The 15230-nt window shown below is 37.8% G+C and overlaps 1 protein-coding gene across 1 annotated transcript in view; it reads right to left on the minus strand.

The window, feature by feature from the left end:
- adra1ab (adrenoceptor alpha 1Ab) overlaps positions 1-10640 on the minus strand; it is a 30080-nt gene extending 19440 nt beyond the window's left edge. Inside the window, exon 1 of the mRNA XM_038268271.1 lies at positions 10496-10640. The gene's annotated coding sequence lies outside the window, so the exon portion shown is untranslated. The remainder of the gene's footprint in view (positions 1-10495) is intronic.
- Between the last annotated feature and the right edge of the window lie 4590 nt (positions 10641-15230).

Here is a 15230-nt window from a genome sequence, read left to right on the forward strand (position 1 = left end):
GAAATGATCCAGTTCAGGCAGCTGTCGCAGGTCTTTTGTTTGAAACACACAGGATATTAGTTGGACTAATTTAGCTTGAAAAATGCTGAGTCTTGCTTTAGGCAGCGTTGCTATATAACATGACTTGCACTAGAGGCTAGAATTGTACAGCAATTCTACAGGATGGTGTATCATTAGCTTTTTTTATTTTTTTGTTTCTGCCGCAAAACGAAGATTTTATTGCATTCTTTCGAAACAATAGTGTATATATACAGTGGGGCAATAAAGTATTTAGTCAGCCACCAATAGTGCAAGTTCTCCCACTTAAAAAGATGAGAGAGGCCGGTAATTTCCATCATGGATATACCTCAACTATGAGAGACAAAATGAGAAAAAAAAATCCAGAAAATCACATTGTCTGATTTTTAAAGAATTTATTTGCAAAATATGGTGGAAAATAATTATTTGGTCAATAACAAAAGTTCATCTCAATACTTTGATATATACCCTTTCTTGGCAATGACAGAGATCAAACGTTTTCTGTAAGTCATCACAAGGTTTTCACACACTGTTGCTGGTATTTTGGCCCATTCCTCCATGCAGATCTCCTCTAGAGCAGTGATGTTCTGGGGCTGTCGCTGGGCAACACGGACTTTCAACTCCCTCCAAAGATTTTCTATGGGGTTGAGATCTGGAGACTGGCTAGGCCACTCCAGGACCTTGAAATTCTTCTTACGAAGCCACTCCTTCGTTACCCGGGCGGTGTGTTTGGGATCATTGTCATGCTAAAAGACCCAGCCACGTTTCATCTTCAATGCCCTTGCTGATGGAAGGAGGTTTTCACTCAAAATTTGACGATACATGGCCCCATTCATTCTTTCCTTCACACGGATCAGTCGACCTGGTCCCTTAGCAGAAAAACAGCCCCAAAGCATGATGTTTCCACCCCCATGCTTCACTGTAGGTATGGTGTTCTTTGGATGCAACTCAGCATTCTCTCTCCTCCAAACACGACGAGTAGAGTTTTTACCAAAAAGTTCTATTTTGGTTTCATCTGACCATATGATATTCTCCCAGTCATCGTCTGGATCATCCAAATGCTCTCTAGCAAACTTGAGACGGGCCTTGACATGTACTGGCTTAAGCAGGGGACCCGTCTGGCACTGCAGGATTTGAGTCCCTGGCGGCGTAGTGTGTTACTGATGGTAGCCTTTGTTACTTTGGTCCCAGCTCTCTGCAGGTCATTCACTAGGTCCCCCCGTGTGGTTCTGGGATTTTTACTCACCGTTCTTGTGATCATTTTGACCCCACGGGGTGAGATCTTGCGTGGAGCACCAGATCGAGGAAGATTATCAGTGGTCTTGTATGTTTTCAATTGTCTAATAATTGATCCCACAGTTGATTTCTTCACACCAAGCTGTTTACCTATTGCAGATTCAGACTTCCCAGCCTGGTGCAGGGAAGTGATGATTACATCAAACTATATTCATCTAAACAGAAAATAACTTCTATGATGTTTGAATATTTTTGAACAAAATAGATGCATTCACAAGAGCAGACCAATGCAATCTACTTAATGTTCAGTCTCCATCAAAAAGGATAATTTAAGGCTGCCTCTCTTTTAATATTAAGCAGGGAAGACTTTTATCATTGCATTGTATGAGGAGGTAGAGAAGAGGGAAAAGTTAGGGAATATGATTTATAATATTTATTATTTATTATTTTTTATTATGTCAAATTGATCCTGTGGCCTTCAAGTTGACAGGTTTGATATGTTGGACTGACTTTCCTCTCTTCTCAATAAACCGTAAGAACAAAGTAAAACTACATTCATCTAAAAGCAGAGACAGTTTCCAGCAAATGATGTTTTAATAGTTCTAGTTAATAGATGCTTTATAGTGTTTTAATCTGTTTTTTGTTAAAGTTTGTGATACAGTATGGTGCAGGATGACATCTCCTGTGCACATAACTATTGACTGTAACATTGAGCATCACTGAGTTGTTTCACTCAGCTTTGTGCTGTTCCTCCATGCTCTCCACCTGCTGGTTTAAACGACTGTCAGATGATCCAGCAACAGCCAGATAACACTTTAACTCTTTTCTAACACTGATGCCTTTGTGTGTTAGCTTTTTACAAAACAAGGCATTAATGAACTCATGACTAATCTGCATGTTTATACCTAGATCAAATCTGAACCAAATCTTCAGTGTGCCATATTTGTTGCAAAACAGTAATCTGTGTAGATTACATCAAATTGGTCGACTGGTCCGAGCAACTTTGGTCAACCATGCATTTTGATTCCAATATCTGCCAAGATGGATCTGATACATTAAACGTCCACATATTCAAATAATTCATCAAAAGAAAATGCATAAAGATATATTTTTTTTGTCTCTAGTAACAAAAAACTCGAAAGTCCAAAGACCTGAAACTAATGGGGAGAGCATTCTGGCGCTACTGTCGAGAAGGTTGTTTCACTTCTAGTTTTAAACCTCCATGCTTGTTTGGGTACAGATGTAAAGGTTCATGTATGTACAGGTGCTGGTCATAAAATTAGAATATCATGAAAAAGTAGATTGATTTCAGTAATTCCATTTAAAAAGTGAAACTTGTATATTATATTCATACATTACATACAAACTCATATATTTCAGATGTTTATTTTGTTTAATTTTGATGATTACAAATGACAACAAATGAAAATCTCAAATTCATCATATCAGAAAATTAGAATATTACTGAAGACCAATAAAAACAAAGGATTTATAGAAATGTTGGCCAACTGAAAAGTATGAACATGAAAAGTATGAGCATGTACAGCACTCAGTATTTAGTTGGGCCTCCTTTGGCCTGTATTACTGCAGCAATGCGGCGTGGCATGGAGTCGATCAGTCTGTGGCACTGCTCAGGTGTTATGATAGCCCAGGTTGCTCTAATAGTGGCTTTTAGCTCTTCTGAATTTTTGGGTCTGGTGTATTGCATCTTCTTCTTCACAATACCCCATAGATTTTCTATGGGGTTAAGGTCAGGAGAGTTTGCTGGCCAATTAAGAACAGGGATACCATGGTCCTTCAACCAGGTACTGGTAGCTTTGGCACTGTGTGCAGGTGCCAAGTCCTGTTGGAAAATGAAATCTGCATCTCCAAAAAGTTGGTCAGCTGCAGGAAGCATGAAGTGCTCTAAAACTTCCTGGTATGTGGCTGCGTTGACCCTGGACCTCAGAAAACACAATGGACCAACACCAGCAGATGACATGGCACCCCAAACCATCACTGACTGTGGAAACTTTACACTGGACTTCAAGCAACATGGATGAAGTGCCTCTCTTCTTTTCCTCCAGACTTGGTTTCCAAAGGAAATGCAAAATTTACTTTCATCAGAGAACATGACTTTGGACCACTCACCAGCAGTCCAGTCCTGTTTCTCTTTAGCCCAGGCAAGACGCTTCTGACGCTGTCTGTGGTTCAAGAGTGGCTTGACACAAGGAATGCGACAGCAGAAACCCATGTCTTTCATACGTCTGTGTGTGGTGGTTCTTGAAGCACTCACTCCAGCTGCAGTCCACTCTTTGTGAATCTCCCCCACATTTTTGAATGGGTTTTGTTTCACAATCCTCTCCAGGGTGCGGTTATCTCTCTTGCTTGTACACTTTTTTCGACCACATCTTTTCCTTCCCTTCGCCTCTCTATTAATGTGCTTGGACACTGAGCTCTGTGAACAGCCAGCCTGTTTAGCGATGACCTTTTGTGTCTTGCCCTCCTTGTGCAAGGTGTCGATGGTCGTCTTTTGGACAACTGTCAAGTCAGCAGTCTTCCCCATGATTGTGTAGCCTATAGAACTAGACTGAAAGACCATTTAAAGGCTTTTGCAGGTGGGTTGAGTTAATTAGCTGATTAGAGTGTGGCACCAGGGGCCATCAATTTTGAACCTTTTCACAATATTCTAATTTTCTGATATGATGAATTTGAGATTTTCATTTGTTGTCATTTGTAATCATCAAAATTAAACAAAATAAACATCTGAAATATATGAGTTTGTATGTAATGTATGAATATAATATACAAGTTTCACTTTTTAAATGGAATTACTGAAATCAATCTACTTTTTCATGATATTCTAATTTTATGACCAGCACCTGTATGTTCATGTTCATCCTCCAGACAAGAGAACCAAGATGTACTCTGTAGTGAGTTGGGGAATCAATGCAACTAAATGAGTAATGGCATGAAAAGAGACAACTTCTCTCATTTGGTCAGACTTTTGGCAGCAGGGTTCTAGAAATACCAGAATTTCCCCATTTTGGGACGGGAAAGGGCTATTCTATTCTATTCTATTCTATTCTATTCTATTCTACAGAACCTTTCGATGGTCCAGTTGTGCTCTGTCTAGAAAGGTGATTACTGATTAACTTAGCAATATTTAATAAAAACATTAGCAAATCTAAGATTAAATATGACTGTTTAACATCACAATAGAGGCATAATTTACTTTAAGGGTACTGATAAAGCATGTGGCAAGAAAGGCAAGAAGACTGAGAGTTTTCATTAGGTGACTTGTATGATTTCTCTAGAACTTAAACAAGAATTTCAGTTTTATTCATTTGGAGAAACCTCTGAGACATTTAACCTTCTCCACAGCTTAAGCCCTTGAGTAGCACCATAAGTTTTTATACTTAAAATACATATTTAACTGAATATCACACATATAGCAGTAAGAAGAGATCATCATACAACAGCAGCAACAGTAGGTCTTCAGTCTTCAGCAGCTGTAAGATAGTAGGCTACTGGAGTTAGTTTCTGTCTGCCACCATCAACAACTACTATTTAAGAACTTACTTATAATTAACTTACAATAATGACATTGAATTGAGACACGTTAAAAGCATTCAAAATATACAGTAAAGTGACCTATCAAAATGAAAACAAGAAAGGCCCCAAAACACTACCCTGGGGTACACCAAAATGAATATGGCTTCATATATATATATATATATATATGTATATATATATATATATATATATATATATATATATATATATATATATATATATATATATATATATATATATATATATATATATATATATATATATATATATATATATATATATATATATATATATATATATATATGGGTGATTCTCTGAATTCGGTGCACTTTGTGTCCCCAAAGGTTTACCTCAAAGATTTTCATATAAGGTAAACACTGAAGAGAATTTAAAAAGAACAAATGGAAAGATCCACGTGTCTCTGCTTTATAACACACATCTATATCCTGAAATTTTAATTTTTAAAGATTTTATGGGCTGCAGAAGATCAGAGGTAAGTGAGATGAGCATGTCCCCTCGCACCTAAAGTACTTTTTCACTGAATGTAAAACAAATAAAATAGCTAGAATAATCTAATTTTTTTCTGCTAAAATTATTATTTGCATGTTTACTCAAAGCTGAATAAAAGAAATATGAGAAAAATAAACAAATTATTGACAAAATAGCACTATTTGATCATGTCCCTCAGTTTTTGTTCAACCCCGTAACGGCATACCAATGTTCCCTTTTTTAAAATATTGGTTCAGTCCAACTTCAACCACACACAGGAAGTGACATCCCTCAACTCTTTTCCCTCTCAAACTGTGAAGAGAGGTAAGTGTAAAGCTTACTTTCTCACCTAAATTTCATCGTTTTTATCAATAAATTTGCATCGTCAACCTCAACCTTTCAACACTGTTACATGTATAAATGATATTTAATATTGTTTGGGAAAAATAAAACAATTATCTTTGAAAAATACTTGAATTTCTTGTTTTCCACATGCCATAAGCTACACCATACTGCTAGCTAATGTGGACTTATAACCACTTTTGGCTTTAATCTTCAACCCTGTAACATTCAACCCCATAACAAAAAACACTGTTACGGGGTTGAATTATTGTTACGGGGTTGAAGCTTTTTCTGTTGTTAAGCAAGTTAGTCCCTTTTCTCTAAATGTTATTTCATACATTATTTTCAGATATCTGATGGCTAAATCAAATGCAGAGAGGCAAAGAGAATACAGGGTGAGAAGAAATGCAGATTCACAAAGAAGAGAAGAATACCTCAGGAAAGAGCGTGAGCGATGGAAAAAAGATAGAGAAGCAAAGAAATCAATCAGTGACCTGAGTACGAGAGCTTGAAGACGTAAGCAGAGGGAGTGGTGGAAAGCTAAGGAGCGACAGAAAAGGAAGGCTGAGATTGAAAATGTTGGGTCTGCCTTTCTAACCCCTCCACATACTCATGAATGTGATATTCAAGACAAAGTCCAAGCCAGACCAGGGTCCTCACGGTGAGGGAAATATAGTTTGAAGTATATTTGACTTTAATGATGATAGTTTTAGAAACACTACTTTTTACTCTGCTTTATACATGACTAATATGTTTGTTGTAGTAGTTCCTAAGAAATGAATATTTGTAACATGGAAGCTATGGTTTATTGCTTGTAGAACACACGCACACCCCCACACACACATATATATATATGTATATATACACACTCACCGGCCACTTTATTAGGTACACCTGTCCAACTGCTCGTTAACACTTAATTTCTAAGCAGCCAATCACATGGCGGCAACTCAGTGCATTTAGGCATGTAGACATGGTCAAGACAATCTCCTGCAGTTCAAAGCGAGCATCAGTATGGGGAAGAAAGGTGATTTGAGTAACTTTGAACGTGGCATGATTGTTGGTACCAGAAGGGCTGGTCTGAGTATTTCAGAAACTGCTGATCTACTGGGATTTTCACGCACCACCATCTCTAGGGTTTACAGAGAATGGTCCGAAAAAGAAAAAACATCCAGTGAGCGGCAGTTCTGTGGGCGGAAATGCCTTGTTGATGCCAGAGGTCAGAGGAGAATGGCCTGACTGGTTCGAGCTGATAGAAGGGCAACAGTGACTCAAATAACCACCCATTACAACCAAGGTGGGCAGAAGAGCATCTCTGAACGCACAGTACGTGGAACTTTGAGGCAGATGGGCTACAGCAGCAGAAGACCACACCGGGTGCCGCTCCTTTCAGCTAAGAACAGGAAACTGAAGCTACAATTTGCACAAGCTCATCGAAATTGGACAATAGAAGATTGGAAAAATGTTGCCTGGTCTGATGAGTCTCGATTTCTGCTGCGACATTCGGATGGTAGGGTCAGAATTTGGCGTCTACAACATGAAAGCATGGATCCATCCTGCCTTGTATCAACGGTTCAGGCTGGTGGTGGTGGTGTCATGGTGTGGGGAATATTTTCTTGGCACTCTTTGGGCCCCTTGGTACCAATTGAGCATTGCTGCAACGCCACAGCCTACCTGAGTATTGTTGCTGACCATGTCCGTCCCTTTATGACCACAATGTACCCAACTTCTGATGGCTACTTTCAGCAGGATAATGCGCCATGTCATAAAGCTGGAATCATCTCAGACTGGTTTCTTGAACATGACAATGAGTTCACTGTACTCAAATGGCCTCCACAGTCACCAGATCTCAATCCAATAGAGCATCTTTGGGATGTGGTGGAACGGAAGATTCGCATCATGAATGTGCAGCCGACAAATCTGCGGCAACTGTGTGATGCCATCGTGTCAATATGGACCAAACTCCCTGAGGAATGCTTCCAGCACCTTGTTGAATCTATGCCACCAAGAATTGAGGCAGTTCTGAAGGCAAAAGGGGGTCCAACCCGTTACTAGCATGGGGTACCCAATAAAGTGGCCGGTGAGTGTATATAAACACACACATATATAGTAAGCCTTGTGGTCAGTCATTGCACCATAATTGCTATGTCTCTAGTCATGTAACTACTAATATGCAGAACTAATCATTTCTTTTCCATTTATTTTATGGTTTCATTTTAGTCATTCAGCAGGCAAGAAAGCATCCAGAAAAGCAAGAGATAAACTGTGCAAAGAAATAGAAGAACTAAAAAGGAAACTCAAACATCAGAAGAAGCTCAAAGAAAAATATAAAAAAAGACTCCAGCGAGCAACTAAGAATAAAGATTCTCCAAGATCCAAAGTTTGTCAGTTGCTGAAAAACTGTACTGTGAACAGCAAGGTGAGGAAAACTTTACTACACCATGAAGCCATAATTTGTGACATCAGGAGGAAGTACAAGAATGCCAAATATGAAAAAGGAAAAAAAAAAAGTTGCAGAGGTGGTTGTTGGGAAGATAGTCAAGAAATACAGGCTGCAGAGTTGGTCTGAGAAAATACTGGGCTTTTCAAGGAAGCGTAGGACCTTGTGTGAAAATAAAGACCTGAGCATTGTTAAATGGATTTCAGAGAGAGATTTTGCTTACAGCATTCAGCCTATACTGTTCATCTAAATAATTTTTAGAGTATTCAATATTACATCCAAAATGTTTCTTTTCTTGTTTGTTTTAATGCATTAAATTAAATTTAAATTTGATTAAATGTTTTGTGATTCTTTCAACCCTGTTACAGTGTGAGCCACCCTGTTACAATGTGTTCAACCCTGTTACTTGATACATTTTCAGACTTTTTGTGAAAATAATAAAAAATTTGAGATAAATGCTAGCTGAACTGTCTGTAAAGTTTAGAGGACAAAAGAGAAAATATATGAAAACTTAATGTGATGTTTACATTAAAGTATATTTTTGTGATTAATGAAGACTGTAGGTATATAAAGAGGCCATATCATACCTGACAGTCACAAATGATTATTTACAATGAAAAAAATCTACTTACAATTAGTTATTTTATATAAGGGACAAGTGATTACTAAGGCACTGGAAGAATTAGTTTGAATATGTTTTGGGATTGTACCCACACAGAAACTCAATTGTCCCGTTACAGGGTTGAATTTAAAACAACATATGTGACAAAAAAATTGAGAATAATCTTTGGGATTGCATGCCTAAGGTGGGAAAACATATTTTCTCAGAGGTTAAAATAGTCCTAAATCAGACACCATGATCAAAAGCAACATTTTTTGTGACATTTTTTTCAGTAATCACAAGATCAAAAGTGCACCGAATTCAGAGAATCACCCATATATATATATATATATGTATATATATATATATATATATATATATATATATATATATATATATATATATATATAGAAGCAGGTACAAAACTGCAGATTAAACATAATGTCTCACATCCTACTGTATGATCTGACTCATGCAAACCCTTAATGCTACTTTTACATCCACTGGAACAAATAGATTAAAATAACATAATATACATTATACACCATTAGCCACTCGGCATGTTAACATTTTCCAAGTTCCTTTTGCTTTCTTCCATTTAACCACATTTAACAAGCTTAATTGCATCATATTGGGATTTTAGACTAAGTAAGTAAAGCAAAAAAATTTTTTTATTTTCTTTTAATACTACAACAAGAATATTGGGGTCTATGTAAACTGGTCTCAGAAAGCTAAGTCTGCACATCACCCTGAAAACACCATTACTGTATTACAAAATTCTGGTAGCATCATGTTGTCTTTGTGTTGTGGTAGTGCTAGGAGTGGTGGGTATCTTTAACATGTATGGGGGTGGAATTTAGAAATGATAGAAGGATGGATAGAGCTTATGAGAAAGAAAGCTCTATGAATTTGATTAACAAATCAGCAATTCAGAATGATATATAAAAAAAATGCATCAACGAGGGAACAATCTGAATAGTTTTACAGCTAAGGGAGAGATGTGTTACCATAAAACTTCAAATACCTCCACACAGCAGCAGCTTAAACCAAGTTTTCAAACATGACCTCAGTCACATCACACCACTTAAGCTTGCACTACTCATGCCAGATCTAAAGGGCCAGTTCAGATGCTTTTCTGTGTCTATAAACACTCTAATGTTAACAGTTGGTGCCCGGTCCCCAGAGAGCACTCACATGATGGATTACAACATAGGAAGTCCATTTCCTAAAATGTTGGCCATTCTCCTCAGGGATGAGTCACTGCCTGAAGTTCATAATTCAATACCTGCATGACATCCTTGATTATGTTGCCTTAAGCATTAGGCCATGCCACTGATAGAATGCATCTGACTGCTTTAATCCACCCAGGAAGGTTTTGTTTGTGTGTCTCACTGGGGAATCTATCCCAACTCTCACTGCTGCTAAATCTAAATTATTTATCTTTTTTTTTTTTTTAGGTTTGTTAAGGAATTATAATCCATATTTCAGACTCCAGCTTGATTTGTATTTTAAATCCAGACTACCTGTTGAAGGGGTGGAGTTTACCAGCAATGGATCAGAAAGATTAAAAGAGAAAGAGTAAAAAAGATTATTGATCTTTTCAAAATATGCTTGTAATGTAGATTAAAAGGTTGTTAATATCAATTTGATTTAATATTGCTACCTTTAAAAAAAGGCAGTTAAAAAATTTAGAGGGGACAAAATTAAAAATAAAAAATCTTTATAGAAATGCAGTATGAGAATCTGACAGCCTGGCTGATTGGTAGAGGAGGAAGCTGTTGAATGGAAGCACAAAAAACAGGAAAAAGTCTTACCTTTGCTTTAGAGTGGCCAACATGTGAGTGTGAGCCCAGAGGAGAATTCAGCTAATTTTCTCTGAGAGCAGTCATTCGTCATTGAGGCAGCTACAGACAACACGGAGAATGCAGTGAAGTGCTTTCCTCCTTTCTGCAGTCAGTCCTCTTGCCTCCTCTGATGGAAAATACAATCAGAGTGGACCACCAACCTGATCGTCTTTGACTCCGCCTCCCACCAAGGCGCTCAAATGCTGTGATAACTGAGGTGTGAGAGGCTGTTTGCATCCTTGCACTATCATAAGCAAATAACCACCAAGGGAGCCATTCTGTTCTTGTTTTGTGTCTTCTTCTAGTTTATTTAAGCATATTTAACAACAGAATTGCCCTACTGTAGTTATAGATGGATCTGGTAATTAAGGTTACCATAATGAGGTGTAATGAGGCCAGTCGGTGCTCCGACTAATGGGGGTTTTTAGGAAATAAAATAGTTTAGGGATCATCTTGATTAAAACTGATCATCTTTTCAATACAGAAGATTTTGTAAATTCGATTGTGACAAAATATAATTTATAATGATAAGCAAAAAAATTATGATTACTGGAAAAGGATAAATAAGCAAATCATGTCATTCAGAGCCTCAGGGGAAAAAAAAGGTCAGGTGGGACCTTAGAGTAATAGTGTGAATCAAAGTCAATTCTAACGCTGCTGATCGTTTTAGTTCAATATTTTTGCACAAATCTGAGTTAATCACAAAGCAGCTGGAATTATTCTCAGATTAATTCACACATTTGTTCAATTGTGTTTGAATGAAAAGTGAAAAATGCTGAAAAAAACACTGCTCAGATTATTGCTCATTAGAGAAGACATTTAAGTCCAAGTTTTAACATTGTAAGATATTTCTGGTAAAGATTAGCATCACTATTGATGTGGGCGTAATGTTTTCACTGTGCTGTAGACTTAGGGAAGCTTTTTATCTTGACCAAATAAAAATGCTCCAATTCAACAACTACAGTAATACTTATAAACCCAGACAAAAGAAAACTGATTAAAAGTCTAGCAAATTATGTCATATTGATTTATATAGTTTATGTAATATTCTAAGTATATAATTTGACAAGATAAGTCAATGCAAAACCTCCTAGTGAGATATGATAGAGCAGCCAATCATCTCATTTTGAAATATTATTGAAAACCTCCTTGTCTGGGACTTTAGCTAATATCTTAGCATCGCAGTGCCCATGAAAGGATAAATTAGCAGAATATAAAACAACTAACAGATTATCTTTGACTTGTAACCACTTTTGCATTCAAACACTTGATGAAGTAGCGTCAGCGTCTGCATGTTTAATTTAAAAAATGAAAACCCCAAAGTAGCATTGAAAAAGCATAATAAATCAGTGAGAATGCAAATGGGAGAAAGATTGGGGATAATAAAAAAACACATTAAGCTCCCGATTAAAAATTACAGAGAGCTCTGTAGCAATATCACTGTGGTTCACCCCATTGTGACACCTCATTAAGGTCCTGGATGAAACGCTATAGCTGTGGTGACAGAGTATCAGTGAGCACCATGTGCATTGGCATCATTTAAGGAGAACTTAAACCTCAGTTATTGATCAATAGTGGTAGTTGGTTGTGTTAACTGCAGTTATCAATTATTTGTTTAAGCCTCAATAACTTTGAATAATAGGTAAATACAGGCCCATATCAATGGAACAACAAACATGTCCTGTAAATGCTGGTTCCAGGTGTATTTCTGAACCTTTTAACAGTTAATCTAAGGAATCTACTGCTTTAAAAAAATTAAGCTGAAGCTTGAAGATATATTCAATTGTAGTCTGACCATCAGAGGAGACTGAAACTTAGTTCTATGAATGCCTCCTAGACAACCATGTATGAAGGAGAAAGAGCATGGAACATAAATCAGAGAACAGCTTACCCAACGGAGTAGGTTTGCAGTATTTTCTTATAGACTTAAATGTAAAATAAATGCAAATCCTTTTATTGTCCTACAATAGGGAAATTCCCTCTCCACATTTAACCCATCCCCTTGGGGAGCAGAGGGCTGCCGTTGTATAGTGCCTGGGGAGCAGTGAGAGGTTAAGGGTTTTACTCAGGAACCCAGAGTGGAGGCTGTGGTGATCAATCCGAGTACTTGCAACCTTCTTAGAGAAAAACCGCAGTGCTCTAAGCACCACCACCGCCAACCCTCCTCACACTTCATAAAACTAGTTAATTTATTTTTTCTTAGCTTTCCAATAAATGAAGTAGTTGAAATTTAGAAAGAAATGGAAAGTTTACCAACCATCCCCTGCTTATTCCATCGGGGTCACAGTGGGGCCTGTCTCTGGCAGTCAATGGGCGAGAGGCGGGGTACTCCCTGGACAAGTAACCAGTATGTCGCAGGGCAACACAGAGTCACGCAACCATGCACACAGAAACTCACACATAAAGCCGGGCATACACTGGACAATTTTTTCAATCGTTGCACGCAGCTGCAGCTTACAGTACACTGTACAACGAAACCGCAGGGTTTAAATGTTTACAGCTCACGATGTATGTTCTGACACTGCAGCCCGATGCTCTGATGGGATCTACCTGCTCACACTGCACGTCTAAAAACCATGTCAGACTCAGCTGTGCAGTGGGGTGGTGCTACACGGACTCGTCTATCCGGGGGCCATGTGAGTAGAAGAGGAATATGAACCTCAATAGAGTGAAATACGCTGCCTTGGCTATTTGTGCAATTTTGTGTGCTGAAAGCCCTAAAAATAAAAGGCGACGACTTATTTGGACAAAGACATGGCTGAGCAAACGTGGTTGCTACAGTCTGTCAATTTACATAAAGAATGATTTACCCATTAACACCTTACAATGGCTGTCTGAATTTCAAACAATTTTGAATTCCTCCCGACCTCACGATTCCTGATCGGGAGGTGGTCGTGAGAGGCTGATCACCCCTCATTACCCCCTGTATACTACACCATGCACTAACATTCTGAAAGTCGGCCCGATCAAAAAATTCTCACATGACTTGAGAATCGGCCCAAAAAGGGCAAAAAATTGTGCAGTATTAGCGCTTACAGGTTACAGTGGTTACAGGTTTTATGCATACAGGTATGCATAAAACAAAAACCTGACTAAATCGGGAAATAAAACAGAGACAGAGAATACTCTTTGTAATGCATATTACTAAGGGTATTCTGGACTGATGTAGTATGCTGGCCTGATGCGGTATGCTGAGCTGACAGAACACCGGCTTAAGGACAATTTAGTGAACCCAATTAACCTAACAGTCATGTTTTTTGGCTGTGGGAGGAAACCAGTACCCAGAGAGAACTCATGTGTGCACAGAGTAGAACATGCAAACTCAATGGTAAATGGTAAATGGCATGTACTTATATAGCGCCTTTATTCAAGTTAGGAGACCTGACCAAAGCGCTTTACACTACATTCATTCACCCATTCACACACACACTCACACACTGATGGTGGCAAGCTACATTGTAGCCACAGCTGGCCTGGGGCTCACTGACTCAATGCAGAAAGACTCCAGGTCAGGAATCGAACCCAGAACCTGCTTGCTACAAAGCAATAGTGCTACAAACTCCCACACCGTGCAGCCCCTCTAAAGCTATTGTTATGCGAAAAGAAATGGCCAAAACCACTCCCTCTATACTAGAAGTTTCCATGTCTGGAAGTTTTCAATCCAAAAGAAGGCTATTTAAAAAAACAGTTTTATTTTCAAAAACATATTTTTTGTTGTTGTTACTTCTCATATTTCATTTTTCTTTCCATGTTATTTTACATAAATTTATTCTAAGCTCATCTGTTTGGATTATTTTCTTTTAATATGGGGGTAACTAGACCTGTAGTCAGTATTAATTTTTCAATTTTACTTATAGTTCGCATTATTGGGTAAGATGAGATTAGCACTTTATGAACACTGAATAGTTTATATAAAAAAAAACATGATTTTGCAAGATGCTTTACACCTCTAATACTGACTCAGGCCTTGAAACAGTGTGACATAAATGTCTGAACATTTTTAAAGCTGAAAGTTGCTTTTGTATGGCCCTGCGTGGGTCTGAGTTTTAAGGAAATCTTTAATTCAAATCTGAAGTGTACACCTCATTACTTACGTAAAAAAAAAAACATAGTGACCCTGGCAGCAGCAACTCTATGATTATGAGTGTAACTGCAGTTTCTTAAAGCTGAGATCCTAAGAGGTTGGAAAAAAAAAAAAAAAAAAAAAAAAGAAAAATCCGAAGTTACCCTGAACCAGGATCAGCACAGACAAAAATAAGCAATTTTATTAAACTAAATTAGGTATAAGGAACATGTCTTACAAACTGTGTGGAGAAACAAAGAATTAACTGGGGATGGAATGGAAGTGAATTTTAAATTGAAGCAAGGCTAAATTAAATGGGCTTTAAATATATAGGGAGGCTGGTCTAAAGAGACTAAGGCAAAAACAATCAGTCGTGTGGGTGGAAAAGCACATAGACAAAGTAAAACAAGACAAACAGAACCCTCTCCTCATTTCACAGTTTGCACATCCTATTTTCATCTCCTTGACTCCTCTCTTCTTGCAATGTTTTTACCTGCAGCAAAGCTGAGATAATGAAATGATACACAGCAAGAGAGGAGGATTTATAATGAGATGCAGCATTCTTATCTCTGAACCATAATTCTAAATCTACATTAAATAAGACATTGGACGCAGCTGCATCGGCTGGGATTGTTTACTCAT

This window comes from Cyprinodon tularosa, unplaced genomic scaffold (genome assembly GCF_016077235.1).
Source record: "Cyprinodon tularosa strain WSP-4 unplaced genomic scaffold, ASM1607723v1 ctg7, whole genome shotgun sequence".
Lineage (NCBI taxonomy): Eukaryota > Metazoa > Chordata > Actinopteri > Cyprinodontiformes > Cyprinodontidae > Cyprinodon > Cyprinodon tularosa.